This window comes from Felis catus, chromosome B1 (genome assembly GCF_018350175.1).
Source record: "Felis catus isolate Fca126 chromosome B1, F.catus_Fca126_mat1.0, whole genome shotgun sequence".
In the NCBI taxonomy this organism is placed as follows: domain Eukaryota; kingdom Metazoa; phylum Chordata; class Mammalia; order Carnivora; family Felidae; genus Felis; species Felis catus.
The window spans coordinates 172,924,930-172,936,562 of NC_058371.1; the positions used below are offsets into that span (position 1 = coordinate 172,924,930).

General features: G+C 48.8%; 1 protein-coding gene across 2 annotated transcripts in view; it reads right to left on the reverse strand.

Annotated features, from left to right (window-relative positions):
- KLF3 (Kruppel like factor 3) overlaps nucleotides 1-10,485 on the reverse strand; it is a 34,770-nt gene extending 24,285 nt beyond the window's left edge. The window contains exon 1 of one of the 2 annotated variants that reach the window (XM_023253201.2): nucleotides 10,347-10,485. The gene's annotated coding sequence lies outside the window, so the exon portion shown is untranslated. Of the gene's footprint in view, nucleotides 1-899; nucleotides 2,010-10,346 lie in introns of those variants that run through there. The other variant, XM_006931169.5, reaches the window with a different exon arrangement.
- Between the last annotated feature and the right edge of the window lie 1,148 nt (nucleotides 10,486-11,633).

Genomic DNA, 11,633 nt, shown 5'->3' on the forward strand with positions numbered 1-11,633 from the left:
AGCAATATAGCTCCATCTCACAGTCCTATCCAGTCCATCACCACCCCCCTACCCGACAGTTGCTTTACGAGGGTACAAATGAGGGACAGAGCTTAGAAACAAACACAGCCCTTAATGTAAGAGGTAGCTATGATGTCACCAAACTTCCTTTGAAAGTAGCTTGTCTAGAAGCTAGAGCAAGTTTTATTATAAAAACAATCTTATAAGTGATTGCCCCTTCCTTAGAAGCATGACAGAGACATAGAGAGAATGTGTGTGTGTGTCTGAAGCGAAGTTTCTTGTGATATAGCAAGATTTGCTTCTGACATTCTCCCTTCTGGGGCACTTTCCGTATCTCTTTCCACAGATCCTCAAAGGGTCCCTGCATTTTCCTACCCGGCTTGTTTGTGGTAATCTTTGTTTCCCAGCTGATCTCAGCAAGGTGTAGGGAGAAAAACAGTGAGACCAAATCGAGACACCATCTGCAAGCACCTTAACTCTCCCGAGTTTGGATGTAAAAGAGGAAGTGCACCGCCTTCCCTCACCCTTTACTCCCCAAAGGAACTGCAGGGGATAAAAGAAAAAAAAAACCCAAAAATTGTGTGTGTGTGTGTGTGTGTGTGTGTGTGCGCAATTCTTGATCAGGAGAAGAAAAAGGGCAGGCAGGCATCCTTGCAGCTGAAGTTCCTCTCAAAAGAAACACTTCTTTCTTCACTTCTGTACCCAAACTCTTCCATAGTTCCGGAAGAGTCAAATATTTAATGGCAGTGGCCCTGGCCAGGAGTACAGGGGGCCAGGCAACAGATGTGAGAAAGCATTTCTAAGTTGGAGGCTCCTTCCAGAACAGCCTGATGCTGGCACCTTCCTGGAAATGCCCCCCCCCACCCCTATTTTCATATTCCTGGTTGAGTTTCACCTACCTTTGTCTTCTATTGTTGGTTTGAAAGGAAAAAATTCCATGGAGTGTTTCTAAATCTTTGCCCCTCACAAATTAGATTTAGCTATTCTGCATCAAAATGTTTTGTAAATGGGAAAGAAGTTAATTATTTAGTTTTAGATTAAATATAATGATCCAGTGAGCAAACAATCCGCCCTCTCTCCTCTCTCTGCTAACAAGCCACCCAATTTTACTTTCCTGCCTCCACCCATTTGCTCCACCCTATGGAGCGTTGCCAAGGCGAGTTCGACTTGTCCAAACAGGACATGGCTTCAGATAAGATTCTGTCCACACCCTGTACTTCGGAAAGACCGAGTGAAGCAATTGATTTTGCATGTAAATAGGGACAGGTGCAAAGGTAACAACCAAGCAAAATCCCTACACATTTCTAGACCGAGGCCCGGCGAAGCAGGGGTGGGAGCTGGGAAACCCAAACCCATATCCTTCAGGTAAACTCTCAAGTTCAAGGCTACCTGGTTAGTAGCATTCCACACCTTTCTTAAAGAAATTTTCTCGCAAATGCAAATCATTCTGCCTACTAAGGTTACACAGCTGTTTTCCTTCTTTATGCTCTCAGACAATTCTGTGTTTTAGTTTACTGAAAAATGCCCATGATGTGTAATAATCAATCCTTCAGTGTACGTATCTTACGAGGCTAGGCTCAGCCCTCACAATTCTCTTCTGTGAAGCGTTATATAATCAAACCCAGACGGGCTGCGTGAGGCCACACTGCCTCTCCACTGGTGCCCTATCACTGGACACCCACCCCACTCTACCCCAAGGGGCCTCCACCCATGAGGCCCCACCCGGGAGGCAGTGGGAGGCTGGGAGGGGCCAACTGGCTCCGGTCAGCAGCCAGTTCCTGGAAATTCCGGCCTGAGCAGGGATGGCTGGAACCTTAAAAATAACCAGAAAGAATCGTCAGGGTGGTGGTAATTCCCTCAGCTCCTGAGGAGCCTCCATTAAAAATGTTACCTCTCAGAGCCACCAAGCTTCTGGATGTGAAACCGTGAGCTAATACTGCCCTCACGCTTCAAAAGTAAACAAAAGAGAAGAGAGGAAGGCATTTCGAACCACTGCTATGTGAGAGAATTAATTCAACATGTCCCCAACCCAAATCCTCCTTTTCCTTGCTCCTGCCTCAGAAAGGCTGCTTGCAGCCCCCCACCCACCCCACCCCCCAACCCATTTGCGTTATTTTCTGGTCATTCACCATGGAAACCTAGAGGTCATCTTTCAAGTCTTCTTCCTCACCAACTTGTCTTTCCATTCCCTACTACTGCCACTGGGAGCCAGGCCCTCAGTGCCTCAAGACTGTGTTACTGGATTTTCCCTCCACTGGTCTCCCCACCGCGTCCCTTGGTCCCTCCAATTCGTCCTGATCTTGCTACTTGCTACTGACAGTTCTCAAAGCCCTCTTCTCACCCAAGCTCACAAACCTTCCTCCAAAGGGGCCCCCAGGGCGTGCAGAGTGGGTCCAGGCGCCCATGCTCCGCACCCCCTTTCTAACCGGCTGCCCCCCCTCCCCCCCTGCTCAAAGCGCCCCTCACGCTGGCGACCCCGTTCCCCCCACCCCCGTGCCTTTGTTCATTTTTGGCCCTGATGCTGGGCAACCAGTGTGGAATGCCCCGTCCCCTTCCGGCTTATCTAAATCCTCCTAATTCTTCAAAGACCAGCTCAAGGCCCTCCCCACGCAGTGCAGCAGGCTGACTGCGCCCCGGCTGATCTGAGGCCACCCCTTCTTACCTAGATGGGCGGGTCTTTTAAACGGTTTGTCTCGGACCACCCCCTGGATTGGGAGCACCTGAAGGACAGGAGTGCCTTACACTTCCTTAGTGGCAAATGGGCGCCCCCCTCCCAAGTCCTCAGAGGAGGTGAGGCTTGCTCACTAGTTTTCTGGCAGGCCTGAGGAATGGCTCTAAGAGCACTCAGCCCGTAGTAGGACCTCCACGGCCTTTGCTTTTCCTTTTGCCCTTGAGAACACTTGAAATTTCCTCCTACATAAGTAACAGGGGTTAGAGGGCCTAACCTGAAAGGAAACTTGTTAAACCAAACTTTCTTAGAAAATGTTACAGCTCCTACCCTTGACTTGACTGTTAGGGGTCCTCTAGAGACCTTATTAGTATCATCCTCCAATTATTTTGTATTACCTACCCAGGGAGATCTTCTAAACAAATCGAGTGTCACGGTCTCTCATCCTCTGTTTTAAAACCTAGAAGAGGGGGTTAGAAAAAGAAAGAGGAAAAGAAAAAGAGGGAGGGAAGAGGCAATATTGTGTGAGGAGGGAGGGGGAGGGAGAGAGAGTTTGTAGGTTTTTTCAGGATACTTCTATTGACCAAGGAAAGCAAGGGGCTAGGTGATGTCACAGGTTTCCTGCCATCACAGGATGATCACCATCTTCATGACTGAATCTCCAGGTGCTGTTCTTTACATGGACTGTGTCACTGAGTGCCTATCAGGTGGGTGGGTACTATTTTCCCATTACTTCTGAGAACAACGGAACAGAGAGGTAAAGCAATCTGCCCGTGGTCATACAGCTGCTAAATTGTACAGCCAGGATTTGAACCCTAAACAGTCTGACTTCAAAACTGGTGAACTTGGCACTCTACTCTGCTCCCTCCCCAGGCAGAGGACAGCATTACACCACAAACAGCGATCATGGGCTAGCGATTCCTTCGAACACATCTGTCCACAGGGGATGTGGAATGCAGGGACCCAGTAGTTAATAGTAGTGGCGACTCAACTCCTCTCAACGGGCCCCTGCTGCTGGCCCAGTGTCTTAGTGTGCACGCTTGGACACAAGATCAAAAGACACATTCTGAAGGCCCCAAACTAGGCTATTACTCTTCCTAGCCAGTGCACCTGCAATTGGTCCATAAAACTGCTCGGAAAAAAACTGGCAGCTTTACCCAAGTAAATACGGAAACCATCATAATAGCTGTACAAAGGCGGAAGGGTCAGGCCCTCACCCCCATTTTAGGAATGAGGAAATTGGAGGAACAGGGGTGAAATGACTCGCCCAAATTTGCAGAGCTGGTTGGAGCTGTAGCCAAGACCAGAAACGCATCTGCCTGCAGACCCAGGGCGCTTTCTGCCCTGCTTCAGAGTCTGGGCCATGGGAAGGGCTTTTTTAAGCAGTCATCTCACACTGGGGTCACTCCCCGGGTAACAGAGGGTATGGGATGTGTGCAGTGCCTGCTGGCCCAGGTTAGGCAGTGCCGTGGGGAGGTTCCAGAGGGTAATTAAGATTTCAAAATGCCTTTTCAGGTTAGATCACTCGGGACTTACTCCATCCTGTGGCATAACTAATAATAATGACTGCACATAATTTGAGATTAGCCCTAATGAGTACGTGCTCAATAAATACTTATGAGATGAATAAATGAATGGATGTCAAACTACCCTTCTTACACGTGAGGATAAAAAGAAGGGCAAGGCCTTGCAACGATTGTGTACCAGCTGCCATACTAGTGAAACTTGCCAGGGGCCAGTGAAGCTAGCTAGCCTGAAGATCATCTTCTAAAACCTAAAACGCAAAGTTAGTGTGACAAGTTTGGGAGGCTCGGGAGAGGAAAAACTTCCTTGTTTGGAGAAAGGAGCAGAATAGGCACTTGAAGTTGGTAAGGAAAGTAGTTTTAGGGTGCAAAGCTTTGGAAGGTAGCAGGATATAAAGCACAAGAAGAGCTGAAGGAGTGGATTTCAGTGATTAGACCGAAGCACAGAGGTTAGTAGACAGAAGGTGTACAGGCCAAAGGAGAAAAAACCCACAGTTCATTCACAGGTCGCTCTCCAGGGTAGAATGCACTGCCCTCAGTGTCCACTGGATCTCTTATGTCTAGATTTGGCCAAACTCCACTGATCTGGATTGAGACTAGCCCCAGGCCATCCCTGGAGATCCCCAGGCCTTCCAGAGATTGGTAACCCCCTTAAGCATGTCCCAGGCTAAGCTGGGCTCTCTTGAGAGTCCTCTGGGTCAGGGGGCTACCTTGGAAAGCACCCCCTTCCTAAAATTCAGGGTAAGAGTTAGACCCAGAACTCGAATTGTTCGGAATGCATGGGCTGAAGGGCCACTTAACTTGCCACATTCAGTCTCCAGCTCCCCTTAATAATTAGATGGAGGAAATGATAATGTATTCAGCCTGCCAGCACAATAGAAGGAGTTTCAAAAAGCTCCAGGAACCTGTTTTGCTAGAAAATGAACTTTACTATTGAACACCCTGACCAAGGGATACAAAATATACGGATCCTAATATATATATTTTTTTAATGTTCCATTGAACTGGTAGGTAACATTCCAGAAAAAGCACAGATCCAATTAAAAGGATACTTTTGCTTTGGGAGAAAACAGTCCCAGTTAGGGTGCAGAACTGTGTCTCTAGCATAGTGTCTCTTTTTCATTACTACCAAATTTCAAGGAAGGAGAGTTGAGGGGGGGGGGCGGGGGGCAAAGCTACCTCCTTTAGACAATGCTCTCCCTTATCAGGGCAGACTGCTGTCTGGTTTCCTGTCTCGAGCTCTGGCATTACCGCTTCAGATGAGAACTGGGGTCTAAGAAAGGGACAGATCAGGCTTGAAAATGAGAATGCTAAAAAGCACCACAATCCTCCTGCAATTCACTCTAAGATGAATTTTGACCAGAACATTACACATCAGCAAACCAGATATCAATGGTTTTATGCCTCTAGGGATTTTTTTTTTTTTTGAAACCTAGAACCAGTAAATATGAAGCACTTCAGAAAGAAACCCAATTTCCAGAATAATGTAATTCCTAGTATTTCAAGGAAAAGGATGCTTATATTTATTTTTTCTTAAACGCAACTGGTGTGAAAAAACAGAGTAAGAAGTACGACCTAAGAAAGCTGTTCTTTACAGCAAAAATATTGACTTGGAAATATTAAGAAGGCAAGCATCTAAAGGGGAGATGGAAATAAAATTGAATTAAATTAGGAATAATGATTTGCATGGTCAAGAAATGAAATGATTATTCCCATTTTTTCCTTTTGTAATTACAGTAACTATCAACTGGTATAATTTTTCCAAATTGTTCAGCTTAGTACTTAAAAGCTTGCAAAGTTTTTTTCTTTTTTCCCCTGATAAAATACATTAGACCCTAATCATGTCTATTAGCCAAACTCCTCCCTTTTTTCTCCAAAATGGGGAGGCAAGAATGAAGCTGGAATAAGCCAAATAAAAATTGTCTGCTTAAATCTAGTTGCATTGTTAACAGCTTTGGAACTAAAATTGAAAAAGTTGCTTCAATTTGGGTTACTTACAAATTTTGGTTTAAAGGCCTCTTATGCTACACGTCAACTTGATATTTCAAGTTCGCTTCTCCCAAAAGAGAAAGAAAAATCTTATTGAAAGCTTCCAAAACTCCCATCTTTTCTCAAGGAAGGTCATCAGTAGCCTTCTATTTGATTCTAGTAGCTTTCCTAACATCATATTATATATTCCCCTTCATACATAAAGAAAGAATGCAGTGGCATGTGAAGTTAAAAACCAAAGTACTATTAACATCAATTTTGGGGAGGATAGGGTCTGATTTGCTGCCTTACCAATTCTGAATTAATTCCATTAGAGAACATTGTAGATAATTCCTTTAGATGTTATAAGAAAACCCAAAAGTAAGTTTAAAAAGAAACCTGCAGGTTAGTTTTCTTATCCAACTACTTCTTTAAAACTTAGTTTCTGAAGAACCCACAGAAAAATTTAGTAGGTTTTGAAGAGTTAACCCAGAAATGTGTTCTCCCGCAACTGACAGAATATACAAAAAAAAAAAAAAGTGGGATTATGAGAAAGTTGGCGTTGTAAAACAGTAAAAACAAGAGTGTTTTCCTTCTGTTTTCAAAATATAAGATTAAACTTTTCCAAACTATCATTAAAATGAATTTCTCATTTCCAGTTCTCCCTTTCTCTGGGCTTTTTATTCTTCAAACAGGCCGGAGATCAGATGTAGAATACATCTTTGTCCTTAGGAAAATTATCCTAGCACTTATAGCTTTGTCTTTAAAAGAAATGATCCTGGGACTTTCTCAATATATCTTATGTTTTGTTTCAACACTTTTTCTAAAAGCCTAGTCTGCCAAGACAGCTTGGACTCTCCATCCAGTGAAGCCTCCTCTGCCTAGAGCTCCAGTGTTCCCTTGCGAACAAGGGTGGGCCACATCCTTCAGAGAACAGCTAGGTCGTCTAAACTCTTAGGTGGTAATTCCCCCTCCAAAATTGACAGCTTCAGGGCAAAATGCCCATCTCCAAACAAACAGCCTCCCACCTCAAAACAAGAAATGAAAAACAAATGCAACCTCCTTCAGATTTCTGGCGGATCTGTACACAAACGTCTCCAAATCGCAATCTGGCCATGATAAATGTAAAAAGGTACAAGTATTTATTCACTCATAGAAACACACTGGAGCAAAGGGTATATGTAAAAAGGTTAACTGACTCCTCATTATGACATAACACAGGGATCTTAAGCAATCATAAGTGTGTAGAGACATGATAACTCCCTGGGTGGGGATCGGGAGTTTAGGGGCAGGGACCACGGCCTGGTCTGGGCTACTGATCTACCAGAAAACAGCCTGAAACAGGAAAGAGCACACATATGCCACTTGGAATGTATGACGCAAACCCCAGCCTTGAAACAAAGAACAGGAAACAGCTCTGCTGGCTGTACTGGAGAGCAAGCACAGAGAAACATTTAGCCGGCCCTCCCTGACCCTATATTCATGAGCAGCTGGAGTTTTTTAAGACAACAACAGGGGGGTGGAGGTGTTTGTTCTATGGGTGTGAATAATAACACCAGCTTTATACAGGGGACCTGCCCTATTTACAAATAGGAGCTTCCACATATAGTAAACATCATAAGTGAACATGTGATTTTATCATATTCAGGCAGCAGAGACCTTCCTAATTAACACCAGCCTCCCTTCCAATTTCTTTTGTCTCTTTCTCCCCCATCCCAATGGCTGGTCCCTAGCCATGATCAAATTCTGGGTTGAGGTAATGATTACTGTTCAGTCTCAGCATCATCAGGAAAATGAAGAGAGCACTATTAAGAATTCAGATGACAACTGGGTTATCCCACATAACTGAAAATTGAACCAGTTTTAAGTGTCCCTTAGCTATGGAACTAAATTCCTAGACACAGTGGGATATCTAAAATCACCCCAAAATTTTACCATCTTTTTCAACTACATAGTTAGAAACCTATCTGCACACAGCTGCACATCTGTTCTCCATGTACACACACTGAAAGAAATTCACCTTTTGAGAATATGATTCTGCTCCTGACATTTCATTTAACCCAAAAGTGTTACACAATCTGTACAACAGAGTATTGATTTTTACAAGATATCCTAAAATGTCTACTTTCCTTTAGGTATATTTAAGGTAGTAAAATCCATTTATAGTCTTGTCCCCATTATTATGTCTATTCTGTTACTTAGCCAGGGCTGTTCAACTCAGGTTTCCATTATCAGAGATTTAAGAATCTGTGTGTAGACAAAACTACAGGTAAAAAAAAGAAAGAAAAAAAAAAAGGCATCACTGTGCCCATAGCAACCAGAAAATTGGGTTTTAATTTAGAAACTTTGCAGTGAAAAAACAATAGCATGTTTTATATCTGACAAGATTTTGTGGTCTTAGCAGCTACTTTGCTTTGTTATTCACACTAAGATTTTTACACTTGCATTCTCCTTCATGAAAGCCAACTGTTCCTTAAAGTCTATCTTTACTGAACCTACAATAGTACGTTAGGCTGTTTTCTTCTAATACTTCTGCTGCGGACCCCACTGACTGTAGAAATTGAGATATCAGTTTCTCTAGGGAGTTTAATCAAACATCTCATTTCAGATTTCTGTTAACAGGCTCAGGTCAACCAACATACTCCATGATTCAAGCCAGGAGAAACTCATTTGTCCACTCTCTCTTTAAAAAAAACAGTAATTTGCCAAATTTTGGAGATGTTAACGTTATCAGATTGTTTTGTTCTCTAAAAGCAAGTCTTCCCTCCGGTTAGGTGGATTATCATCCAGATGGATTTCTTATAAAAATGCTGCTCAAATTCATACAGAAAACACTAAAAAAAAAAAAAAAAAAAAAAGGTACAAAAGTGTCCAGTGGAAAAACCTATAATGAACAACTGCCCTGTTCCCCTACTAGATTTTGCCTAATAATTAGATACTAAATGTAAATGAAATCAGAATACCATTAATACACTTCTCCCCAAATACCAGACTCTCGTGAGAATTTAATCAATATATTTAAAGTATCTTAGGTGATGCTAGTGAAAAAATACATTCTGAGCTAGTAAAAAATCCAGTATAAAATGTTTATTTTAGTGAAATCCAAGAAGGTGTGCAATTTCCAATTTCCGTTTAACCTGACTTATTAAAAATAAGTCCAGTTTACATGTTCTCCATCTATTATTACTGTGTATTGCTGTAAGATTTAAAGCAGAAGATTCTCCCTGATATCTGCCAAAGAAGCTATGGCAATTCCAAGTATTATCTGCCATCTCCAAGAAAGCCACTCTGAAATGTTAAGTAAATCCCAAGGGTCCAGGTCCAGGGATCAGTCTCCGTCCCCACACGGCTTGAGTCCCTAACGCTGCAGGCAGTTGCCTAAGGCGCTCTCCGCCTCCAGCCTCGCTGCAATCCTTGCTCCAGGCACTGCGGCAGGTTCTCTCTGTGCCCCCGAGGAGGACTCTCCAAACCCGGCCAGCTCTTTTCTCCTGCCCCCGAGGATCCAGACGCCCTGGCAGCTCTTGGGCTCCAGGATCGAGAATGGGATGCTGCCTTCAGTCCCAATGGCCCCAAGTTTCTTCCCAGAGGCCCCGGGAGGCTGCTCCAAGTTTTGCTCCGGCGGGCGAGCGGTCGCGCGCCCCGTCCGAAGAGAGGGGGGCGGCGGGGGGCGGGGTGGGGAGGGCATGGGAGCGGGGGGTGGGGGACCCGGAGGGGGAGGAGCAGGAGTGCGCGGCCTCCGCGCTACCTTTCTCCAAACAACGTTGCCACACGCGGAGAGCACTGAGATTTCTGAGGCTTTGGAGGGAATCGCGAGCGGGCGGGCGGGCGGCAGCCGGGGGACCACACAGGTGAGCCCCCGCCCGCGCCCTAGCCGGGGCCGCGGCGGGCGCCGCGGGTCTCGGTCCCCCACACCGCGGGATCCGCAGGGTGGCTCCCTCGAATCCCACACTTTAAACCGCTGAACCCGGGGTCCCCCCTCCCCTCCCCTCGCCTCTCCCTCCGTCCCCACCCCCGGCTTCGAGGAGCTGTTGCACTTTCCCAAGCCCACAGGCGCCCCCACCCCCGCGCTGCACCCCCCAGCCCATTCACTGCGGCCCCCCCACCCCAGGGAAAAAACGAGACCGGACGAACCCAAACGGGCGACAGCAGGAGTCGGGGCGAGGAAAGGTGAGGGAGAGGGGACTTACTTTTCGAGGCGCGGTGCTGAGCGCTGCAGACGAGAAATAAAGGCCCGAATCCGATCTGCCTTGAGCCCCGCGAATGCAGTAATGTCAGCGCGCCAGCCCGGGCGGCTGTGGCGGTGGCGGCCGCAGGGCACAGGGACGGGGACGGGGACGGGCGCGCGTGCGGCAGGCGCTCGCGCTGCGCTCCGGCTCGGGCCCCGGCTCCGCGCGGCTCCGCTCCTGGCTCCCCTCTGGCTCCTGGCACCAACTCCGGGCAGTCACATGACGCCGGCGCCGCTCGCTCTGCGAGCCTCCCGGGGCTGGCGGGGTAAGTAGAGGCTGGGACCCGGGGTGGGAGGGTCAGGGAGGGGAGAGGGAGCCGCCGCGGCCGCCCGGGCTGGGCGGGTCCCCACCCACTTGGGTGGAGGCAGCCGCCGGAGGGGTCGGCCGAGTCACTCGCGCAAACACGCACCCCGCCCTGCGCCCTTCCCCCGCCACCCCCGCCTCCCGCGCCGCCTCCGCCCCGCCCCGCCCAGTCACCCGGGGACGGCCTGACAGACACTCATTATTCCCCCGAGCCGGGCGCCGCCCCGCCGGCCCAACCTGTCCGGCGAGGCGCGGCGCGGCCGAGGGGCTGGGCGTGAGCGGCGCGGCCCCCGCCCCGGAGCCTCCGCCCTCTGTCCCCCCGCTCCCCGCCCCCCGCCCGGCCCGGCCCCGCGCCCCCGCCCCCGCCCCGGAGTCCCCGCCCGCGCCCCCTCCCTGCGCCCTGCGCCCTCGGTTCCCCGCCCGCCGGGGACCCGCCGCCTCGCCGCCGCCCCAGCCCGGGGGGAAGGAAGGGCGGCGCTGCCCGCTCCGGGCGTCACCGGGCTGCAGCCCGCTGCGCCGCTTCCAAAACACACAGCCGGGCGCGCGGGCCAGCCGAGGCGGGGAACCCGGGTGGCCGGGCCATCAATCAGCCGGCTCCGGCGGGAAGGGCGGCCCCGGGCGCGGCGGGAAGGGCTGGGCCCCACGGCCAGCGCGGCCCCTCCTGGGTCGAGTGCGTGCAACTCTCTTAAAGAAAAAGCAGAAAAAGGCACCGGTGGTGAAGGAGCGCGGGGGTGGGGGGGGTGGGGTGGGGTCTGGGCGGATTCGGGGCCGAAGAGCGGCGGGGAAGGGGAGGGCAATGGGGATGACTTAAACCCTAACATGGTCCCGAGTTTCCAAGGTCATTCGACACACTGTTAGACCGCTCTTTCTTTGTATCCGGGTTGCCTGGTCCCCTCGTCGCCCGCCCCGGAGAGGGGCGGCCCGGGTGGCATCCCCCGCCCCCTA